Below are 5,000 nucleotides of genomic sequence, written 5' to 3' on the forward strand. Positions count from 1 at the left end.
TTATGTTCCATGTTTCTGCCCCATACAGTGCTGTTGGCACAATCACTCCTTCATATAACCTTCTCTTAGCATCCATTCCCAGATGTCTATTTCTCATTACACTTTTTAATCCACCAAGGCATTTACTCGCTTCTCTCAATCTACATTCTACCTCCATCCCCACTCCTCCCTCTCCTGCTATATTCGCACTCAAGTATCTAAAACTATCCACTTCCTCCAGTCTCTCACCCTTAATGCTCACTTCCAGCCTGCTGTCACTCTCTCCCCTTGTACATCTCATCACCTTACTTTTGCCCACATTTATCTTCAGCTACCTTCTTTCACACACCTTCTCAAACTCTGTCACTAACTTCCTCAATCCCTCCTCTGATCCTGCTACAAGCGCAGTGTCGTCAGCAAACAACTGGCTTATTTCCCACTTTTCTCAATTTTCTTTAACCATCTCCAACCCCTGACCCACTACCCTTGCATTCATCTCTCGCACCACCCCATCCATGTATAGATTGAACAGCCAGGGCGACATAACACATCCCTGACGAAGTCCCACCTTTAACTCAAACCATTCACTCTCTCCATTTCTAATCCTAACACAAGCTCTACTCCTTTCGTAAAAATTCTTGACTGCTCTTAACATCTTTCCTCCTATCCCATATATCTGCAGTACCTCCCACAGTGCCTTCCTGTCTACCCTGTCGTAAGCCTTTTCCAGATTCATAAAAGCCCAAAAATACATCCTTACTTTTTCCTATAACTTTCTCACATATCTGTCTTACCACAAAAATCTGATCTACACAACCCCTACCTGTCCTACAACTAGTTTCTCACCAATTATTCCCTCTGTTCCTCTCCTAATCTTCTCAATCAAGACCCTCACATACGCCTTCCCAACTACACTCAACAACCTGATCCCTCTGAAACTACTACACTCACACTTGCCCCCTTTTCCCTTGTAAAGCGGAACTATACAGGCACTCCTCCAGTCCTCCGGCACTCTACCCTCTCTTAAACAAACATTAAATAACTTCAACAGCCAGTCCACCATAACTGTACCTCCTTTCTTCAGACATTCTGCATGGTTTCCATCCAACCCAGGTGCTTTACCTGCTCTCATCATCTTAACAGCTACTTTCACTTCATCCTTCCCTATTTCTCCTCCATTTTCCTCACTCATCACTCTCATTTTCTTAGCGTTTCCCTATCCTCTTTCACATTTAGCAACTCCCTAAAATACTCTGCCCACCTTCCTCTCAATGCCTTCTCTTCCATTATCATCTCTCCATCTGCACCTTTTACCTTTTTTTCTCTACTTGATTCGCCTCCTCTTCCTCTTTTAGTTTTTTTCCAAAACATCTTTCTATTACTTTGAAAAATTTCTGTCATACTCTTACCCCATTTCACATCTGCTCTCCTCTTTGAGTCCTTTCTCTTATGCTTAATTTCTCTTCTCTTTACTTTGTACCTCTCATACGATTCCCTCGTCCCAATTCGTAGCCAATCTATGAATGCCTGTTTCTTCTCTTCTTGAACCCTTCTTTGCTTCCTCATCCCACCACTCACTGCCCTTCCTTCTATTTCCCCCCGCCTTCCTTGTTCCACACACCATCTTTGCACACCTTATGACTCCCTCCTTGAACTATCCCCATTCCTCCTCCACTCGTAGTTCTACTCTATCCTTCACTCCCTCCCACTCCTCTCTCAGCTTCTTCTTATACTTATTCTCCTTTTCTTTCTCATTTAAGCAGTTCACTCTAAGTACCTACCTACCTTCTACCTTCTTCCTGTTTCTCCACCTATTCTCCACTCTCAATTTACCTTCCACCAGAAAATGATCTGATATTCCCCCACTCTCTCCCCTTAGAACATGTACATCCTTAACTCTTCCTACCATACTCCTGGTCACCACTATATAGTCCATTAACGCTCTATCTGCCACCCTTCCATCCACCACCCTCTCCCATGTGTACTTATGTTTGACTTTCTTCCTAAACAATGTATTTGCTATCATCAACTCTCTTTCAAGACACATCTCCACCATCAATTCTCCACTACGATTTTTACCTGGAACTCCATACTTCCCAATCACTCCATCTATTGGTTCGTTTCCTACCCTAGCATTAAGGTCTCCCAATACAACTACATTGACATTTCTTCCTAATCCCTCCATGCACTCATTTATATCTACCCAAAAAGCCTCCCTTTCCTCTACGCTCTTCTCACTACCAGGCCCATACGCACTTACAAAAACCCACATCTCCCTTCCCAGCTTCACCTTCATCCACATCAATCTTGAAGAAACCTCCTTCCACTCCACTACACGTTTACCTATCTCTTCACATACTAGTATAGCCACCCCTTCTCTCCCTCGTCCCCTCTTCACTCCTGAGTACCTCCCAACTACACTCCCAAACCCACTCTCGCCCTTCCCTTTCATTTTTGTCTCACTCAAAGCCAGCACATCCATCTTTCCTCTCGCAAACATATTGACTATCTCTTCCCTTTCACTATCATCTGTACCACATCCACGCCCATTAAAAGACCCAAACATTAGGGTACTGGTTGGAAAACTCCCAGACCCTCTTATGCCTTTACTTTCTTTTAGAAATGTCCCCTTTGGGGCCACAGGTAGTAGGAATCCTAATCCCATCCCCTGTCCCGTTTTTTGTCGCCTGTTACGACTCAAATGGAAAGACTTGGTGGTAGCATTCTCTTCCCCCACCACAGGGTAGGCGAAAAGGGGAAATGAATATTCAGAGAAATGATACAGGACAGTAACAAAGGGTTGGGGGACAGCATAGTGGAGGGACAGTCGTAGTATAAAAGTGTCATCATTTCTCTATGAATAGAGTTTTCCTCTATCACAGACAAAATGATGTGTGGCTCTGGTCCGTAGGGGCGCCCCATACAGACCCTAAAGTATCAACTGCATGCTACTCTGCCACAATAACATGCAGCCAATACTCCAGACGGGGTATTATATATATATATATATATATATATATATATATATATATATATATATATATATGTATATATATATATGTATATTTATCAACCACATTAAATTTTTTCATCTTAATTTCTTGCAAATTCAATCAAGGCTGACAGGAGCTCAAAAGAAGAATATTTGGAAACTGATACACTGTTGGGCTAAGGTCTCGAACCTAGCAGATATATATCAAATAAAGACAGACTTAACCAATTGCGCCATCAAGAGGGATCCCCCTTGACAGCGCAGTTGGTTAAGTCACTGTCCATTCATTACGTTTCGGCTAGGTTCAAGTCCTCAGCTCGATAGCGTATCCGTTTCCGGATATGTTTCCATCGAGCTCCAGTTAGCTTTGATTAAGTTTGCAAGAAATTAAAATGGAAAAATCTAATGTGGTTGATAAGATGAAAATTTATTTACTGGAGACCATTCAATGTGCGTTGTAATATGTGCATACATACACACATACATACATACATATATACATATATATATATAAATATATATATATATGTATATATATATACATATATATGTGTGTGTGTGTGTGTGTGTGTGTGTGTGTGTGTGTGTGTGTGTGTGTGTGTGTGTGTGTGTGTGTGTGTGTGTGTGTGTGTGTGTATGTATATACTATTATAAATCTACTTTAATCTTGTAACCCAGTTTTTATTGTTCTTATCATTATTATTTAATTTCATTTTTCTTATTTGTTTTAATAGTTTATCTATCGTAATTTATCATAAAAAAATCCCTTATGGCTGGTGACCATTATCAGGGTCACCTAAATGAGGGCAATCCGTCCCTCCCGCTCACGCTGCATTCAAATTCGCCTCGAAGAAAACGGGAAGCGACAGAAGCATCCGGTTCGGTTCAGAAGAGGGCCTCCGGCGACGTGATGATGATGATGATCTTGCAGAAATCAAAGTGGCGTTCAGCCGCGGTTAGGAGGCTGTTGGCTTTTCTTCTTCTTCTTCTCCTCCTTCTTCTTCTCCTTCTTCCCCTTCTTCTCCTTCTTCCCCTTCTTCTTCTTCTTCTTCTTCTTCTTCTTCTTCTTCTTCTTCTTCTTCTTCTTCTTCTTCTTCTTCTTCTTCTTCTTCTTCTCCTCCTTCTCCTCCTCATCTTCCTCCTCCTCTTTCTCCTCCTCCTCCTCCTCCTCCTTCTTCTTCTTCTTCTTCTTTTCTTCTTTTCTCTTCCTTTTTCATCATCTTCTTCTTCTTCTTCTTCTTTTTCTCTTCCTTTTCCATCTTCTTCTTCTTCTTCTTCTTCTCTTCCTCCTCCTTCTTCTTCTTATTCTTCTTTCTTGAAGTGGGGAACCTAGACTTGGAAAGCGGTTTTATCTGAGGAGGATGAAATGGGCTAGCAGCTGAAGCCCACAACTGCTACGGGGGGGTTGGGTGATGGTGGGAAGGGGGAGGGGAGCTAGCTGGGCTAGAATGTAGGTGCTACAGTAGCTGTACAGTAGTCGAACGTTACACTGCAGTTATCACATTGGGCTATTTTTACTCCAACTCCGATTAATCGGCGATACCGCCTACCTCCAACAACTTACCTCGCCGTGAAATCATGATGGCAAACTGTTTTGTTTTCTCGACAATTTACATAAAATGTTATTCAATATGTTGAAGGAAAATTATTTTCCTCCAGCATATAATCAGAGTCCTTCCCGAAAGCTATGGGCTGCAAATCTGCTCCAACTGTCGGAGGTAAAATAGCCCAGTGTGATAACGTGTTAGACAAGGAAAAAGACGAAGACAAACAAAAGGAAATCAAAGGAAATCAGTCGAATCGTTGGGCATTGACCTATACAGACGATAAATCTCAATACGTAGATTATGATTTATATGCACTGCTCGCTACGTTCCTTCAATGGATTAAGTATTAAGTACTAAGTATTACTTATTATTAGGTATTAAGGATTAATTGTTACTTTAAAAAATCGGTGGTAAGGATTTTGGTATGACATGTATCAAATATCTGGGGGAATGTCGTTTGCATTTTCTAAAGGCTGGATTCC

This window comes from Oratosquilla oratoria, chromosome 5 (assembly GCF_046742065.1).
Source record: "Oratosquilla oratoria isolate Oo_2021 chromosome 5, ASM4674206v1, whole genome shotgun sequence".
Lineage (NCBI taxonomy): Eukaryota > Metazoa > Arthropoda > Malacostraca > Stomatopoda > Squillidae > Oratosquilla > Oratosquilla oratoria.